Raw genomic sequence first — 20,907 nt, forward strand, 5'->3', positions numbered from 1 at the left:
TTTGTTAGCCCCCCTTTCATGCTGTTCTTCAATGGTCAGGACTCTCCCAGGACCACCACAGAGCAGGTATTATTTGGGTGGTGGATCATTCTGAGCACGGCAGTGACACTGACATGGTGGTGGTGTGTTATTATGTGTTGTGCTGGTATGAGTGGATAAGACACAGCAGCGCTGATGGAGTTTTTAAACATCTCACTGTCACTGCTGGACTGAGAATAGTCCACCAGCCAACAGCACTCTGTGGGCAGCGTCCTGTGACCACTGATGAAGGTCTAGAAAATGACGAACTCAAACAGCAGCAATAGATGAGCAATCGTCTCTGACTTTACATCTACAAGGTGGACCAACTAGGTAGGAGTGTCTAATAGAGTGGACAGTGAGTGGACACGGTATTTAAAAACTCCAGCAGCACTGCTGTGTCTGATCCACTCATACCAGCACAACACACACTAACACACCACCACCATGTCAGTGTCACTGCAGTGCTGAGAATGATCCACCACCTAAATAATACCTGCTCTGTGGTGGTCCTCTGGGGGTCCTGACCATTGAAGTACAGGGTGAAAAAGTATGTAGAGAAATAGATAGACTACAGTCAGTAATTGTAGAACTACAAAGTGCTTCTATATGGTAAGTGGAGCTGATAAAATGGACAGTGAGTATAGAAACAAGGAGGTGGTTTTAATGTTATGGCTGATCAGTGTATGCATATGGCAGCACACTACCCTGGCTGGGTATAAAATAAAATGGAAAGATGCCCTAACTGAGTATGAGCATGCCCTTATTAAATCCTAATCTTTATATTTTCTATTAAGCAGCAATTCACTTGGAGAAGCATCAGTGCTGATAGTGGCTTATCCAACAATGCTCTCCAACTAAATTCCTTTAATCCAATCTTCCAAACTGAGCTAATTGCATTGATTAAAATCATGCATATGTGACCCTATTCTAACCTGCTTACTTAAAGATTTGCTCCTGCCATGTACCCAAATCATTTAAATGTGCAGCCATTAAGCCCCAATAAAAAAAGAAAAAAAAAACTTATCTTGACCCACATGTGCTGTCTAATCATAGGCCAATTTTAAACCTTCCCTATTTCTTCAAGATTCTCCAAGATTTCCCAACAACTGTTTTTATTTGCACATATTAAAAGTACTTAAGAAACAAGTATTTTAGACTCAACCAAAGTACTGAAACTAGGATAGTTAATGATCTGTTAATGTCCTTTGATAATGAATGCATCTCTCCCAATTTGTTAAAGTATACTGTATAATCAATGCTCTGAAACTACAAAATTGTCGTCTGCTGACTCCTGTCCACCGCTGAAAGTGCCAACAATGGGCACTTGAGATCATTGACAAGCTCCTCCCGTGTAATTCTGGACTGACCTCGCCTGAAGGTTTTGTGCCAAAATTGACTGATATTTGGAACTGTTCGTGATTTCCTCTACTTTGACTAAAGCCCCAATTCCAACAGAAGAAAAACAGACCAAAAGCATAATGCTGTCATTACAGCATGTTTGTTCCAAACATACCTTTCGGAATTATGGTCTCATCAGACCATGACACATCTTCCACATGCTTTTGGCAGACTTGGTGTAGGTTTTTGCACAATGTAGTATGTAGACTTGGATGTTTTTCTTGCTAACCTACCCCACAGCCCACACATATGAATAATATGGAAGATTAATATAGTGTGTACACAATCAGTACTTGCCAGACATTCATTCAGCTCATTTAATGTTGCTGTAGGGCTCTCGAAAGCCTCCAGTTTTTTGTAATGTCCTTGGTGTGACGTATTTTATGACTTTGTAGATGACCACCTTCACCCCTTAATCTGAATGATACAGTGAGATTCCTTTGAGTGACTGTAATTAATGGGGGGTATACGGACTACTATGTAACATTTTCCCCCTCTAAACAATTTCAGTTTGTTTTCCAAATTGACTTGTGCATATTGTAAGTCGCATTAGTAGTGAAAATAAACCTGAAATAATTCATCTTGGTCTTATTTATTACTATTTTTTAATTACAAAAAGTTTTCTTTTACAAAATTTTATTTTTTAAATGATTTTTGTCCCACTTTTATGTGCTTGGGTTTGTATGTGCCACTACTCTGGCAATTACTTTGCATAATATTTGGTTAAACTACAACCCCAAATCAGAAGAAGTTGGGAAGAAAAATGCAGATAAAATAAAAATGCAGTGTCAACTTCATTTCATTTATTAATAAACATCCATTCCTGCATTTCAGACCTGCAACACATTTCAAAATAGTTGGGACAGGGGCAATTTAGGGCTAGTAATGAGGTGAAAAAACTAAATAATGATGTAATTCCAAACAGGTGATATCAACAGGTGATTGTAATCATGGTTTGGTACAAAAGCAGCATCCGGGCTGAGTTTTTTATGAGCAAAGATGATCAGAGGATCTCCAGTTTGTCAACAATTGCATGAGAAAATGATTGAAATGTTTAAAAACAATGTATCTCAAAGAAAGTTTGGAAGGGATTTGTATATTTCTCCCTCTACAGTGCATAATATCATTAAACAATTCAAGGAATCAGGAGGAATTTCAGTGCGTAAAGGCCAAGGGCGCATGCAGTGTATTGTGGTCAGATGAATCATCAGCATTTCAGGTCTTTTTTGGAAAAAATAAATGCCATGTGCTCCAGACCAAAGATGAAAAGGACCATCCAGACTGTTATCAGCAACAAGTCCAAAAGCCAGGGTCTGTCATGGTATGGGGCTGTGTTAGTGCCCTTGGCAAAGGTAATTTACACTTCTGTGGTGGCAGCATTAATGCAGAAAAGTACATTGAGATCTTAGAGCAACATATGCTGCCTTCAAGACGTCATCTTTTCCAAGGACGTCCATGCATTTTTCACCAAGACAATGCAAAACCACATGCTGCACACATTACACAGGCATGGCTGCAGAAGAAAAGCGTGCGGGTACTGGACTGGGCTGCCTGCATTTAATAGAGAATGTGTGGAGAATTTTGAAATAAAAAATGTGACAACGACGACCCCGTACTGTTGCACATCTTTAATCGCTTGGTATCCTCGATGCCAAAACGTCTTTTAGTTGTGGTGAAGAATGGCAACATTAAAAAGTGGTAAATGCGTTATTGTCCCAACTTTTTTTTTGGAATGTGTTACAGGCTCAAATGCAAGAATGAATGTTTATTAATAAATGAAATAAAGTTCACCAAACAAAACATGAAATATCCTGGATTCATCCTGTCTGCAATCAAATAAAAGTCAAAGTAAATGTAGGAAGCATTTTCCATACTGTCCCAACTTTTCTGATTTGGGGTTGTATAATTTTTTTTTTCTTTTAAATTATACTGATATTAGTAATTGTGATGTTGGAACCTTTGCTTGTTTGGCTTGTGAACACCGAGTTTGAATGTTGCATGACAAATGTGATGCTTGGGTGTTGCAGTGGTAAAATTATGCTAGCCCACTAACACTGTGATCAAGGGTTTAAATCCCTAGTGGCCCTACAGGCATGATTGGCTATGTATGAGGAGGGGATGGCCAAGGCCTTGTGATGAATTAATGTCTTGTCTGGGGTGTGTTACTGCATATCACCCTGACCAAGATAAAGCACTGGTAAAACATTAAAATAAGCGAATACATTAAATACAAAAGTGTCCCAGCAAAGTCATGTTGTCACGTAATCAGCCTGTCTATGCTCCTGGAGTTTGTGTATGTGCCACACCCCTCTCTCCAGGAGCACAGGCTGAAGCCAATGCCCCCCATTGTGATTTGTCCCCTGCTCATCAACAACAGGTATATAAGAGGGCAGCTGTGGGTCCGCCAGTGTGGACTATTTTGGTTTGACTTAGCGCTGTTAGCACTGTTAGCGCTGTTAGTCCTGTTAGTCCATGCGCTTGTCTGTTAGTCCATGCTCTTGTTTATACTCTTGTCCATGTTTTTAGAAGTTTAGTGTTTAGTCTAGTCCATGTCTTGTGTTAGTCAGGTTGCATGTGTTAGCTTAGCTTAGGGTTTAGGTTCTTGTTTCTTCTATTTAGCATTAGCATTTAGCTTAGGTCGTGTGTTAGTTTGTCTTGTTTTGTGTACCCGTCTTGTGTTTTCTATTATTAAAGGTTTTATTTAAACATCTCTGTTTGTGTGTCCACCCCTTCTTGTCTCGTCTAGCCCATTTCTTTGAATCATTCATAAAAATGTGTTCAGCTTACATAACAATATGCCAAAATCATCTGTGATTTAGCTGCCCAGAAAAAATATGTGGCCATAAATCTTATTATTGGCATTGGCCCTGGACTGCATCTGAACATTTCACTATGAAAAGCAGGATTAGTTTTGCTTTTAATATCACAAAAACTTTCATGTAAAAACATTATTGTTTATACACATTATATTTGGGCATTTTTTTACATGTTTTAAATTAGAACTATTTTTAAGCTCTTTCTCTCTTTTTGTTTGCTGTTTTGTTTATGCATTTTTACATTTAATTTGACTTTTATTTAATTGCAGACAGTATGAAGCTATATTTCAAACTTCATTTCATTTGTTAATATACCTCTATTTCTGCATTTCAGGCCTGCAAAACATTCCAAAAAAGTTGGGACGGAGGCAATTTAGAGCTAGTAACGAGGTGAAGAAACTAAATTATGATGTCATTCTAAACAGGTGATGTCAACAGGTGATTGTAATCATAGTTTGGTACAAAAGCAGCATCCAGGAAAGGCTGAGTCTTTGATGAACAAAGCTGGCCAGAGGATCTCCAGTTTGTCAACAGATGTGTGAGAAAATTATTGAAATGTTTAAAAACAATGTACCTCAAAGGAAGATTGGAAGGGATTTTTATATATTTCCCTCTACAGTGCATAATATCATTAAACCATTCAAGGAATCGGGAGAAATTTCAGTGCGTAAAGGCCAAAGGCAGCAAGCTTAAGCTGAACGCCCATCATCTGAACCGCCATTTAACAATAGCTGATTTAACCACATGGGTGAGGGATTACTTTGGCAAACCTTTTGTCAAGCACTACAATACAGAGTTACATGCACAAATGCCACTTAAAACTTTACTGTGCAAAAAAGAAGCCTTATGTTAACCATGTCCAGAAGCCACGTCAACTTCTCTGGGCTCTGAGGTATCTAGGATGGACCATCACACAGTGGAAACGTGTATTGTGGTCAGATGAATCAGCATTCCAGGTTTTTCTTTTGGAAAAAATGGACGCTGTGTGCTCAGACCATCCAGACTGTTATTAGCAACAAGTCCAAAAGCCAGGGTCTGTCATGGTATGGGACCGTGTCAGTGCCCTTGGCAAAAGTCATTTACACTTCTGTGATGGCAGCATTAATGCAGAAATGTACATTGAGATCTTAGAGCAACATGTGCTGCCTTCAAGACGTCAACTTTTCCAGGGACATTCATGCATTTTTCAACAAGACAATGCAAAACCACATGCTGCACACATTACAAGGGCATGGCTGTGGAAGAAGAGGGTATGGGTACTGGACTGGCCTACCTGCAGTCCTGACCTGTCCCCAATAGAGAATGTGTGGAGAATTTTGAAACAAAAAAGTGACAACGACGACCCCGTACTGTTGCACATCTTAAGACGTGTTTGCAGGAAGAATGGGACAAAATAAAAGCTAAAACACTAAATCTTGGTATCCTCGGTGCCAAAACATCTTTTAAGTGTGGTGAAACATTGCGAAGTGGTAAACACTTTACTGTCCCAACTTTTTTTGGTATGTGTTGCAGGCCTGAAATGCAGGAATGGATGTTTATTAATAAATAAAATAAAGTTGAGCAGACAAAACATGAAATATCTCAGGTTCATCCTGTCTGCAATCAAATATAAGTCAAAGTAGATGTAAGAAACATGCTGTCCCAACTTTTCTGCTTTGGGGTTGTAATTTATTTTGAAAATTTTGTGCTGAGCACCCACAACAATCTGATTGCTAATCTGTAAGAATCACTCTTTATATTGTGCAGTTTAGAACACACACAGCCTCCCTTTAATGCCACTCTGACCCCAGCCTGCTGCAAGTTGCAAGCGTATTCAGCAGTGTTTTAGTATGAGCAGCTATTGTTGGAAACCAAAGAAGGCAATCAATGAGAGAGATACTTAGCATGACATTGAGGTGTTTTGTGGGGACAAAGACGTGTTTCTGTGAAGTGGTTGATGGTAGGCAGGGCAGCTCCCGTTATGCTTAATTATGCTCTGAATTCTTTTTATTTAGAGCCATTATTTCATGGTGGACACATTGACTTTTTTCTAAACCAAATTAACCCAGGTCCTGATTTTGGTCACATGGGAATTATGGTCTGTAATAAAAGAAATAAGGGAAATTGTTGCAGTGGGGGGTGGAAGTGGCTGCCGACTAAAGGCATCTGTCTAAGAATGAATGAAATTGGCTGTGGTGTGAAGTTGTCTCATTATAGAGCCCAGGGGTAATAATAAACTAGGCTCAGTCCCTGCATTTGAATATTGGGCTTAATCTGTGCCGATGCTAAATGCAGCATGTCCACGCACCCTGTTTTTCTGCTTAAAATGAGTAAAACGAATACTAATGCCATTTGGGCTGAAGCTTTGGTACTTTGGTATAGCTTTTATCCCTATTCTAATGCTGGTATCAGGTCTAGATGTACTGTAACTTTTAACAGGAATAAAAGCACACATTTCACAAATAGCTACATTTTCTTTTTGCCATAAAAGGGTGAGGTTACAAATAGCACCTGTATTAATGTCCAATACTTTTCAAAATAATCTCTCATTTCTAATCTCTTTTTTACAACCCCAAATCAGAAAAAGTTGAGACAGCGTGGAAAATGCAAATAAAAAAAATACATTTTTAATTTAGAAAAAAGAGGCATTTACCACTTGGTGTGGTGAAAAGGAATGGCAACATTACAAAGATGTTTTGGCACCGAGGAGACCAAGTGATTTAGTGTTTCAGGTTTTATTTTGTCCCATTCTTCCTGCAAACACGTCTTGAGATGTGTCATGCCTTTGTAATGTGTGCAGCATGTGGTTTTGCATTGTCTTGTTGAAAAATGCAAGGACATCCCTGGAAAAGATGACGTCTTGAAGGCAGCATATGTTGCTCTAAGATCTCAATGTACTTTTTTGCATTAATGCTGCCATCACAGAAATGTAAATGACCTTTGCCAAGGGCACTGACACCGCCCCATACCATGACAGACCCTGGCTTTTGAACCTGTTGCCGATAACAGTCTGGATGGTCTTTTTCATCTTTGGTCCGGCGCACACAGCGTCCGTTTTTTTTTTTTTTTAAAGACCTGAAATGCTGATTCATCTGACCACAATACATGTTTCCACTGTGTGATGGTCCATCCTAGGTGCCTCTGAGCCCAGAGAGGTCGATGCTGCTTCTGGACATGACATAAATAACATAAATCTTCTTTTTTGCACAGTAAAGTTTTAAGTGGCATGTGTGCATGTAACTCCATATTGTAGTGCCGTCTGAGGGATCGAAAACCACGGGCGTTCAGTTTAAACTTGCACCCTTGGCCTTTACGCACTGAAATTCCTCCAGATTCCTTGAATCGTTTAATGATATTATGCACTGTAGAGGGAGAAATATGCAAATCCCTTCCAATATTTCTTTGAGGTATATGTTTTTAAACATTTCAATAATTTTCTCACACATTTGTTGACAAACTGGGGATCCTCTGGCCATCTTGCTCATCAAAGACTCAGCCTAGATGCTGCTTTTGTACCAAACCATGATTACAATCACCTGTTGACATAATCTGTTTGGAATTACATCATTATTTAGTTTTTCACCTCATTACTAGCCCTAAATTGCCCCTGTCCCAACTTTTTTTGGAATGTATTGCAGGCCTGATGTGCAGGAATGGAGGTATATTAACAAATGTAATGAAAGTAAATGTAAGGAACACTGCATTTTTATTTTATTTGTTTTTTCCATACTGTCCCAACTTTTTCTGATTTGGGGTTGTAGAAAAAATGTTTACTTACTTAAAATACATGTATAACAGTTTCACTTAATAGTGCTGTAAATAATTTATTGCATATTTGTTCAAATATAATTCATTAAACAATTATTTTATTTGCTAAGGAAAAATGTTCAGCCCTACCTGGTCCTTTGTACAATGCTGGTAGCTTCCTCCACTCTCCACAACAGTACTCTGAAACTCTGTTTGTAAGGTTCATTTTTCTAATAGCAAAATTCAGCGATCTCCTAAATTTTTAATTGGATTGGAATCAGAACTCACTGCTGGCTAGTTTAAAACAGTCCATTTGTTCATGTGTTCCATTCTTGTCTACCTTTGGATTTGTGCTTTGGTCACAATCCTGCTGTGGGACACAGGTTTTTTTTTTCTTAAACCTGGGAGCACATTTTCACTCTATAATATAATCCTCTGTAACACATTCAAGGTCTCTAGTCCCAGAGGCAGCAAAGCAGCCCCAGAACATTATGGATCCTTCACCATGTTTTACTATAGGTAGCACACGCATTTTACAGGTGTCTAGGGCCATTCTCGTTCATCATCTTTCCCTATCAGGCCAAAAAGGCTTTATTAGTGGTTAATGCTATCCCAAGTGGAGGCAGGGCAGTGTTTCATCTCATGATACATTAAAGGCATGAACAAAATCACTAAAACTAACAAACACACATTAGCAGACATACAGAATTCTAAAGGGGACATTATTTTTCTTTAGGAAACTTTAGGCACTGCTGGCTAGTTTAAAACAGTCCATTTGTTCATTGTTCCATTATTGTCTACTTTTGGATGTGTGCTTTGGTCACAATCCTGCTGTGGGACCCTTTTTATGAGTCAAACATGTTTTTCTTAAACCTGGAAGCACATTTTTGCTCTATAATATAATCCTCTGTAACACATTCAAGGTCTCTAGTACAAGAGGCAGTAAAGCAGCCCCACAACATTATGGATCCTCCACTATGTTTCACTGTAGCTAGGGCACATTTTTTATAGGCTTTGTCGTCTTTAAACATAATGCGTTTTTGTGTGTATGGTCATCTTTCCCTAACGAGCCAAAAAGGCTTTAAATTTCTCTAAAACGTATTAATGGTTAATGCTATACCGAGTGGAGGCAGGGCAGTGCATTTCATCTCGTGATACATTAAAGGCATGAACAATATCACACAAACTAACAAACTAGCAGACACACAGAATTCTAAAGGAGACATTATTTTTCTTTAGGTTCTCATATGTAACACGCATCAAATGAAAATGGATAGGTCAACTTGTCAACCAGCTTTGTGCATGGAGAGCCACACCCTGATCAGTATTATTCCCCGCAGGCGCCATTAGTCAGCCAGCAGAGGTCGTGATTGCACCAGTTATGTGGAACTCTGGTCCGGCTCATCCCACCCTGAACAACAGCCAATCGTTGCTCATATAGCCGCCCAGCCAGATGGCAGAGCTGAGACTCGATACGATGTATTTGAAATCCCAGCTCTGGTGTGCTAGCGTATTTTACCGCTGAGCCACCTAAGCGGCCAATGTTTCCTTTGTTGATGAATTCTTTTCCAATCTTCCAAATATGTACAGCCACTCTATAATCATTGGAGACTACTTTAATTAGATGTTAATACTAATTACTAATACTATATAGGTCAGCATCTTTAAATTCTACCTTACCCAAATCAGCCAGTACTATATTAAATAATATGTATCAGCTAGGTTTATCAGATCCCTTTATTAGATCTCTTAGAGAGATGTTAAATTTATGATGTGGACGTTAACTTTATCCACAGTAATCCATCCTTTAGACCTTGGATATTTTAACTCCCAATTTTCTGATGACCAGGCTAAAGATTTTTTACGAACACAAATCAGTCTATACTTTAATCTTAATGATAATTCGGAAGTATGCAGCGACACCTTGTGGGAAGCATTTAAAGTTTTTTATTCGGGGACAGATTATATCATATACATCGCACGTTAAGAAAGCTAAGAGATCCTGAATAAATGCAATTATGGAAGAACTACATCAACTTGATACTGAGTATGCTTCAGACCCATCCTCTGCACTATATAAAAAGCACCTCCAGTTACATTCAGAACGTGACCTGGTGACTACTCGTTTAACTGAGATGCTAAACAGTTTTTTGAGCAGGCAAATAAAGCCGGGGAGCTGTTGGCGAAGCAAGCTCGAGCTTTTAGGGTATGCAAGTTGATCCCGAAGGTCTGCTCCAACTCAAGAAGACATAGTTTCAGACTCCACTGAAGTCACTGAAGCATTTCTGAAACATGATGTTGATCTGTATAGCTCAAAAAATCCTACTTCTTCTGATAGTTCCTTATACACTGATCATGCATAACATTATGACCACCTTCCTAATATTGTGTTGGTCTCCCGTTTGCTGCCAAAACAGCCCTGCCCCATCAAGGCATGGACTCCACTAGACCCCTGAAGGTGTGCTGTGGTATTTAAGAAATTTGGAGGCCAAGTCAACACCTCAAACTCGTTGTTGTGCTCCTCAAACCATTCCTGAACCATTTTTGCTTTGTGGCAGGGGGGCATTATCCTGCCAAAAGAGGCCACAGCCATCAGGGAATACCGTTTCCATGAAAGGGTGTACATGGTCTGCAACAATGCTTAGGTAGGTGGTACGTGTCAAAGTAACATCCACATGGATGGCAGGACCCAAGGTTTCCCAGCAGAACATTGCCCAAAGCATTGTACTGCCTCCGCCAGCTTGCCTTCTTCCCATAGTGAATCCTGGTGCCATGTGTTCCCCAGGTAAGCGACGCACACACACCCGGCCATCTACGTGATGTAAAAGAAAACGTGATTCATCAGACCAGGCCACCTTATTCCATTGTTTCATGGTCCAGTTCCGATGCTCACGTTCCCATTGTTGGCACTTTCGGTGGTGGACAGGGGTCAGCATGGGGACCCTGACTGGTCTGCGGCTATGCAGCACCATACGCAACAAACTGTGATTCACTGTGTATTCTTACACCTTTCTATCAGAACCAGCATTAACTTCTTCAGCAATTTGAGCTACAGTAGCTCGTCTGTTGGATCAGAACACACGGGCCAGCATTTGCTCCCCACGTGCATCAATGAGCCTTGGCTGCCCATGACCCTTTTGCCGGTTTACCACTGTTCCTTCCTTGGACCACTCTTGATAGATACTGACCACTGCAGACCGGGAACATCCCACAAGAGCTGCAGTTTTGGAGATGCTCTGACCCGGTCGTCTAGCCATGACAATTTGGCCCTTGTCAAACTCGCTCAAATCCTTACGCTTGATCATTTGTCCTGCTTCTACCACATCAACTTTGAGGATAAAATGTTCACTTGCTGCCTAATGTATCCCACTCACTGACAGGTGCCATGATGAAGAGATAATCAGTGTTATTCGCTTTACCTGTCAGTGGTCATCATGTTATGCCTGGTTGGTGTATGTAGCCTGTATTACTGGCTGATCTCCCTTTTGAACATAGATATTAAGAGTTTAGCTAAATTTCTAGTTTGCCGCTTACAACCTGTAATGCCAAAAATAACTGCCCCTGACCAGGTAGAATTTTCCCAAGGGAGACATTTCTTTTTTAACACCAGGAGATTGCTCAACATTTTTTATTCCACACCATCAGTTGTCCCAGAAATTTTTGTGTCTTTAGATGTCTTTAACAAAAGAAATTTAGAAATTTTAAGATTTTAGCAACGATTTCGACCTTTGGATTCATCCTCTGTATAATTCCCCAACTGCTTTCCTTTATGCACACATTATGTGTTCTTCCACATTTCCTTTGGAGCGAGGCAATCGACAGGGATGTCCCCTGTCGCCACTCCTCTTCAACCTAGCTATTGAGCCTTAAGCCTTGCTGCTCCGCAAGCAGGTGGGGTTTGAGGGTATACAGAGAGGGGGCTAAATTCAAAAGCTTTCTGTTCATGCAGACGATTTATTATTATATATCTCAAACCCTGTCTTATCTCTTTCTGCCATAAGAGAAACCCTAAAGCATTTTGGAAAACTCTATGGTTACAAAGTAAATACACAGTAAAAGCGATTTTTTTGTTAACTTTGCAGCACCATTAATTCCAAAGTCAAATTTCCCAATTAGAGCTGTTGCAGATAGGTTTAAATATTTGGGAATAATCTTTAACAGTTTTTTTAAAGATCTCTTTTTTTATGCATTTTCTCCAGATTTTAGCGCGTCCTATGCTTCCTCTTCACTGGAGCTGATGCCTCGTATGCATCTACAACCTTCTTTCTGAAGGCCTCAGAGAGCTCTTTATTCAAAATTTAAGAGTTTTATTGTCATGTGCACAGAAGAACCAGAAGTTACACTGTACAATGAAATTCTTACTTTGTTCGTCCTCCAAACATAAAAACAAAAATTAAACTAACACAATAAAAAACTTAGTATAAAAACTTTTTTAAATATAAACTTAAACTATAAAAATTTTTATATACAATGAGTAAAAAAAGAAATAAAAGTAAACTAAGGTAGTAAAAAAAGGCACATAGCAGCAGTTGGTTGAGGTGCAGAAAAATTGTGCAGTGTTTAAGAATATAGCAGCATTTTAAGTTATTTTAAGTAATTTTTAAGTTGTTTAAGTTGTTTTAAGGTGCAAATATGCATAGCAGCAGTCATTGGATATACAGTTGTACATTGTATTATGAGGTTTAATGTTAATGAGCTAGGTTGTGTGTGTGATAGTCCATGTTTGTTCACAAGCCTGTGTGTGATACCACTTACCTTAACAATCAAGAGCAAACCAAACTAATGTCTGAGGTTTAAATAAAATGATGGTCTAATCATTGCAGCTGATGTGGTGCATCGGATTCTAATTTGACATTTTAAGTAGTAATACATGTGGGGCTGTCCTAACTTTTACCTCACAAAACATTTCCATTTTTGTTCATTACATTTTACAACTTGTGTTTAAATTTTTTTTTTTTTAATTTTTTTTTTTTGTTTAGTTGCACTTTGTAGTTCAACAATTACTGACTGTAGTCCATCTTTTTCTCTGCATATCTTTTTAGCTTGCTTTCACTCTGTTCTCTAATTTTCAGGACCCCCACAGGACCACTACAGAGTAGGTATTATTTGGGTGCTGCTGGAGTTGTTAAACACCTCACTGTCTTTGCTGGACTGAGAATAGTCCACCAACCAAATATATCCAGCCAACAGCGCCCCATGGGCAGCGTCCTGTGACCACTGATGAAGGTCTAAAAGATGACCAACTCAAACAGCACCAATAGATGAGTGATCGTCTCTGACTTTACATCTACAAGGTGGACCAACTAGGTAGGAGTGTCTAATAGAGTGGACAGTGAGTGGACACGGCATTTAAAAACTTCAGCAGCGCTGCTGTGTCTGAACCACTCATACCAGCACAACACACACTAACACACCACCATCATGTCATTGTCACTGCAGTGCTGATAATGATCCACCACCTAAATAATACCTGCTCTGTAGTGGTCCTGACCATTGAAGAACAGCAGGAAAGGGGGCTAGAAAAGTATGCAGAGAAACAGATGGACTACAGTCAGTAATTGTAAAACTACAAAGTGCTTCTATATGGTAAGTGGAGCTGATAAAATAGACAGTGAGTGTAGAAACAAGGAGGTGGTCATAATGTTATGCCTGATCAGTATATATATTTATATATATTATACCCATTAATCATACCCAGAAGCGCCCTATACCATGTCTTAATGGCATGATTAATGCTATTCACACCCCTATAGTAGACTCCTTTAAGGAAACATGGGAAGAAGATATGGAGACTACTATTACAGATAAACAGTGGCATCAAATATTAAGTAGAGTTCACTTGATCTCCATTTGTGCTAGAAATGGTTTACTGCAGTGTGAAGTGATTTAAAAAGCACAACTCACAAGTAAAAGACTAGCACATATTTTTTCTTGATAGGAGTAAAGCAGTGTAAACAATCTCCTGTGGATCATTTACATATGGACATGTCCAAAGTTAGTAGACTTCGCTACTTTAAAACAGGCACTGAGCCTGCATATCGACCCTAACGCTCTAACAGCCCTTTTTGGCGTCCACCCAGGGATGTCATTTTCAGTCGCCTCACAGAGGGTCCTTGCTTTTACCACACTGTTGGCTAGACGTGCTGTTCTGCTTACATGTAAACATACTGTCCCACCTACATATGACAGATGGGTTTGAGAAGTCTTAAATTGCTTTAAGCTTAAAAAGATAAGATTTTCCCTGATCTTTCTCTTGATCTTTTTTTATAAAACACGGGACACCATCCTTGACTATTATAACATACATCATACCTTTGTTTTGTTGAGTGTGCAGTCAATTTTCCTCTTTCCTCTTTCCAGTTCAAACTGTTGAAGCTAGGATGCAAAGATCTTTGGAGATAGTCTTGTACCCTTTACTTTGTACCCTTTTGTGCTTAATGATATTAGCATTTCTGATCTACTCAGATGACACTTCTCTTTGTCATTGTGAACAGGGAACAGGGAATAACACTGGCCTTTTTAAGCATCAAAGCCACCATTTATAGGCTAATTAAAGTCATGTGAACATGGACAAGAGGGGGGCACGGGAGTCTAATTTTTCATGAGTCACAAATATGTCCTTTATTTCAAACTGAAAAAGTTTTTAATTTACATTAATTATTTTTAATATACAAAACCAATTTCCAAGAAATTGGGACGTTTGTTTAAAATGCAATAAAAAAGAAGAATCTGTGACTTGATCATTCTCTTGAATCTGTGTTTAACTGACAAAAGTAGAAAGAAAATAGTTCCAATGTTTTAACTGATCAATACCTTATGTATTAAATCTAACCACGTTTAGAATTTGATCACACAAAAAAAAGTTGGGATGGGCAGAATAAGAGTGAAAAGTTTAAACAATATTCACGTTACAGTGTTACAAGTTCATCAGGTGAAGAAAATCATGACTGTGTGTAGAAGGTAGGATCAGTCTTTACTAGCAATAATGAGTTGTGGCTCACAACTTTGTGAGAATATTGTCACTCAGTTCAAAAAGAAATATTGAAAACAATTTAGTCTTTTGCCATCTACTGTTCATAATATTCAAGGGGTTCCTCAAGGATCAGTTCTAGGACCTCTTTTGTTCATTGTTTATATCCTTCCTCTTGGACATACACTGATCAGCCATAACATTAAAACCACCTCCTTGTTTCTACACTCACTGTCCATTTTATCAGCTCAACTTACCATATAGAAGCACGTTGAGGTTCTACAATTACTGACTGTAACTGACTGTAGTCCATCGATTTATCTACATACCTTTTTATCCTCTTTAGTTATTCAGTGGTCATGACCCCACAGGACCACCACAGAGTGGGTATTATTTAGGTGGTAAATGATTCTCAGCACTGCAGTGACACTGACATGGTGGTGGTGTGTTTGTGTGTGTTGTGCTGGTATGAGTGGATCAGACACAGCAGCGCTGCTGGAGTTTTCAAATACCATTTCCACTCACTGTCTACTCTATTAGACACTCCTATCTGGTTGGTCCACCTTGTAGATGTAAAGTCAGAGACGATCACTCATCTATTGCTGCTGTTTGGGTTGGTCATATTCTAGACCTTCATCAGTGGTCACAGGACGCTGCCCACAGGGTGCTGTTGGCTGGATGTTTTTGGTTGGTGGACTATTCTCAGTCCAGCAGTGACAGTGAGGTGTTTAAAAACTCCATCAGTGCTGGTGTGTCTTATCCACTCATACCAGCACAACAAACACGCTAAAACACCACCACCATGTCAGTGTCACTGCAGTGCTGAGAATGATCCACCACCCAAATAACACCTGCTCTGTAGTGGTCCTGGGAGAGTCCTGACCATTGAAGAACAGAGTGAAAGCAGGTTAAAAAGACATGTAGAGAAACAGATGGACTACAGTCAGTAATTGTAGAATTACAAAGTGCTTCCATATGGTAAATGGAGCTGATAAAATGGACAGTGCGTGTAGAAACAAGGAGGTGGTTTTAATGTTATGGCTGATCAGTGTATTACATCGCTTCAAAATTGACTTTCATTGTTACACAGATGACACCCAGATTTACCTCAGTACTAAATCCATTAAAGATCCACCCCTTACTCAATTGAAAACCGACTTATCAGAAATCAAGAACTGGATAAAACTTACTGTAACTTTCTTATGTTAAACAGTGACAAAACTGAGCTCCTTCTTATTGAATCCAAATCAACTCTCAGTAAAACTCCTGCTCTTACTCTCTACATTGATGATGTAGCTGTCTATCCTTCCCCGCTGATTCGAAATCTGGGTGTCATCTTCGATTCAACCCTCTCGTTCAGTGCCCATATTAATTCTGTAGTTAAAACTTCATTTTTCCATCTGCGCAACATCACCAAGATTAGACCATTTCTCTCTCAGTCTGCTGCTGAAACTCTAATCCATGCTTTTATTTCCAGTCGTTTGGACTACTATAACTCCCTTCTAGCTGGCATCAGTTCTTCCTCCATTCATAAACTTCAGATGGTACAGAACTCTGCTGCCCATCTCCTCACCCGCACCCGGTCACATCACCACATTACACCTGTTCTCCAACATCTCCATTGGCTTCCTGTAAAATATCACATACAGTTCAAAATTCTTCTAGTAACCTATAAAGCTCAGTCTCGCTATAAGAGTCTCGCTCCTTTTTACCTGTCCGATCTTCCTCTTCCTTACAACAACCCTCTTGCTGTCTCAGGTCTTCAACAGCCGGGCTACTCACAGTTCCTCCATCCAACCTCCACGGCTTTGGTGACCAAGCAGTTTCTAGATGTGCTCCTCGACTCTAGAACTCTCTCCCACCACTGGTCAAACAGTCTAATTCTCTCTCTGTATTTACATCTAATCTTAAAACGTAACTAGACTGCCCCTCCATCCATAAGCTCTCAGTTAGCAATGCATCATGCTGCTGTAATTGATATAGCTACATGGGCTCAGGAGTCTTGCAAAAAACCATTGTCACTTAACACAGTCCGCTGCGGCATTCAAAAAATGCAATCTGAAACTCCTGAAACACAATGAAAATGGCTTAAATTATATGCAGTAATTCCTCAGAGTGCTCTGGGTCCGAGTTCATCCCAGACGATCCAAAAGACAGTGGAAATGTGCTATGGTCATATGAGTCCACTATGCAGCTTTGGACATTGTGGACATTGAGTGTACTGTGCCAAGATGAAAAGGACCATACAGACTTACGAGTGATAGGTGTAAAATTTAACAACTGATATGGTGTGGGGTTGCTTCATTGCCAGTGGCACTTCAGGTGACTTGCGTGTTTGTGAGAGTACCACTGACACAGAGACGTATATTAGAATTTTGCATATAGATACATGCTGCCATAAGGGCGCAATGTTTTTCCTAGAAGTCCATGATTATTTCAGCAAGATGATGCAAGGCCACATTCTGTACTAACTACATCAGCATGGCTTTGAAGACACAGAATGCGAGTGCATATACAGCAGAGAAACACTAGTATACTGTACATTGGTAAACCAGTCAAGCTTCGTCAAAGTAATAAAAATTTACTTTAAGCCTGCCTGACCTGGACTACTTTTTGTGATTGGACTTTTGAGACCCAGCACTGAGCGAATGCTGCAGAAACAAGGCAAGAAAGGTAGACTACATGCCAGGCCAATGCCTAGAGCTGGTCAGCCACCACTACGAACAAGCACAGCGAACAAGGTAACTCCAACCGGGACACTGTAATCATAATTGCTGGCGACTTTAATCACAACAATTTATGTACTGTTCTTTTGAAATTCCACCAACATGTACAACTAGAGAGAAAAACACTCTGGACCATGCGTATAGTAACGTGATGGGCACCTCCAGGTCCCTCTTTCCCCTTTCTGACCACATCTTCCTCTATTAAGCATAAAGACAAATCCTCAAGCCAAACAATCCCCCCACCCCACCCCAAGTGAGTAATTGTGTTAAAGCGGCATGGGCATACAGATCTGGCGTTACAGGATTGCTTTAATAGTACTAGTTAGGTGGTTTTTAATACTGCTGCATTGCGAGAAGAAATATGCAACTGGGGTAACCAGCTACTTCAGGACATGCACTGAGAACACTGTACTTGTAGCGGAACACTGCTAAAGCAATATACAGGGGTTGGACAAAATAACTGAAACACCTGTCATTTTAGTGTGGGAGGTTTCATGGCTAAATTGGACCAGTCTGGTGGCCAATCTTCATTAATTGCACATTGCACCAGTAAGAGCAGAGTGTGAAGGTTCAATTAGCAGGGTAAGAGCACAGTTTTGCTCAAAATATTGCAATGCACACAACATTATGGGTGACATACCAGAGTTCAAAAGAGGACAAATTGTTGGTGCACGTCTTGCTGGCGCATCTGTGACCAAGACAGCAAGTCTTTGTGATGTATCAAGAGCCACGGTATCCAGGGTAATGTCAGCATACCACCAAGAAGGACAAACCACATCCAACAGGATTAACTGTGGACGCAAGAGGAAGCTGTCTGAAAGGGATGTTCGGGTGCTAACCCGGATTGTATCCAAAAAACATAAAACCACATCTGCCAAAATCACGGCAGAATTAAATGTGCACCTCAACTCTCCTGTTTCCACCAGAACTGTCCGTCGGGAGCTCCACAGGGTCAATATACACGGCCGGGCTGCTATAGCCAAACCTTTGGTCACTCGTGCCAATGCCAAACGTCGGTTTCAATGGTGCAAGGAGCGCAAATCTTGGGCTGTGGACAATGTGAAACATGTATTGTTCTCTGATGAGTCCACCTTTACTGTTTTCCCCACATCCGGGAGAGTTACGGTGTGGAGAAGCCCCAAAGAAGCGTACCACCCAGACTGTTGCATGCCCAGAGTGAAGCATGGGGGTGGATCAGTGATGGTTTGGGCTGCCATATCATGGCATTCCCTTGGCCCAATACTTGTGCTAGATGGGCGCGTCACTGCCAAGGACTACCGAACCATTCTGGAGGACCATGTGCATCCAATGGCGGTGCCGTGTATCAGGATGACAATGCACCAATACACACAGCAAGACTGGTGAAAGATTGGTTTGATGAACATGAAAGTGAAGTTGAACATCTCCCATGGCCTGCACAGTCACCAGATCTAAATATTATTGAGCCACTTTGGGGTGTCTTGGAGAAGCGAGTCAGGAAACGTTTTCCTCCACCAGCATCACGTAGTGACCTGGCTACTATCCTGCAAGAAGAATGGCTTAAAATCCCTCTGACCACTGTGCAGGACTTGTATATGTCATTTCCAAGACGAATTGACGCTGTATTGGCCGCAAAAGGAGGCCCTACACCATACTAATAAATTATTGTGCTCTAAAACCAGGTGTTTCAGTTATTTTGTCCAACCCCTGTAGGTGGCGCAGTGAGATAATCCGCTAGCACACCAGCACTGGGATTCTGAACTCCCGAGTTTGAACCTCACCTCTTCTACTGGTCAGCTGGGCACCCTCTAGCGGGCATAATTGACAATGCCTGTAGCAGACAAAATTGGCCATTTAAAGTCTGCTGTGTGGATAAAAGACTAATAAAATTTGGTGATCATTGGTGGTCATCGGACTAATTGCTAGAGTTAATGAGAGTGTATAGGAGAGAGATGGAAGATCTAATGGCATGGTGCAGGGACACCAAACTTTACTTAAATACAAGTAAGTCTAGGGAAATTAGTACTGATTTAACGAATAGGAGAAATCTCTCTTGTGGTTTCCATTTGTATCTAATCTATTTCATTTGAGTTATTTTGTGGTGAATTTGAAAGATGTAATAACCTTCACTGTGGTTTACTGGTGTTCTACAGTATCACTGATAGCTTTGTAATCTTGACCAGACTAATACATTTTAATTTCTTAAACTTAAAATATCTTAACTTTCTTTTCTACAGCTCCTGGAATTACAAAATTGTGTGCAAGCAGTTAGAATATGCCTACTTCACCTTGCTGTAAAGGTTCTATTTAAAAGGTTTTATTTAATACAGTTAGAAGCAATTAGATCTGTGTGAGTGTAGTCTAACTGAACCCAATTATTAATTTAATTTGGTTAATTAGTTGATTAACTAGGGTGAAAGTTGCAGTACTTCACACAGGGCCAGATGGTGTTGGATAGCTTTTTTTCTCTCAATAAAGAAGATAATCATTTTAAAACACTGGCTGTCTATGTACTGAATTGTACTGAATCTAAAAAAAGAGAAATCAGGAAGGGAAAGTTTTTTATATTATTTATAACATTTGTTTAGCAATTATTTCACTTAGATAATGGACAACCCTTAATGAAGTATACATTATTACTACTATTTACAAAATTATTATTATTATTTTATTAATGATGAAAAAAACTAGAATCTTCATTTATTTCATTTCATTTCATTCTCAAAATGAAATGAACTAACAGCACAAATCAAGTAAATACTAAATAGTATTAATTGCTCTAATATCTGAAGAAAAATGGTTTGCTTAAAATAAAATCTTTATAAGTGTGTAACTTACACCCATAAGCCATAACATTAAAACCACCTCCTTGTTTCTACCCTCACTGTCCATTTTATCAGCTCCACTTACCATATAGAAGCACTTTGTAGTTCTACAATTGCTGACTGTAGTCCATCTGTTTCTCTGCATGCTTTGTTAGCCCCCTTTTATACTGTTCTTCAGTGGTCAGGACCACTACAGAGTGGGTATTATTTGGGTGGTGGATCATTCTCAGCACTGTAGTGACACTGACATGGTGGTGGTATGTTAGTGTGTGTTGTGCTGGTATGAGTGGATAAGACACAGCAGCGCTGACTGAGTTTTTAAACACCTCACTGTCACTGCTATACTGAGAATAGTCCACCAACCAAAAATATATTCAGCCAACAGCGCCCCGTGGGCAGTGTCCTGTGACCACTGATGATGGTCTAGAAGATGATCAACTCAAACA

The sequence above is a fragment of the Trichomycterus rosablanca genome, chromosome 8, assembly GCF_030014385.1.
Source record: "Trichomycterus rosablanca isolate fTriRos1 chromosome 8, fTriRos1.hap1, whole genome shotgun sequence".
Classification (NCBI taxonomy): domain Eukaryota; kingdom Metazoa; phylum Chordata; class Actinopteri; order Siluriformes; family Trichomycteridae; genus Trichomycterus; species Trichomycterus rosablanca.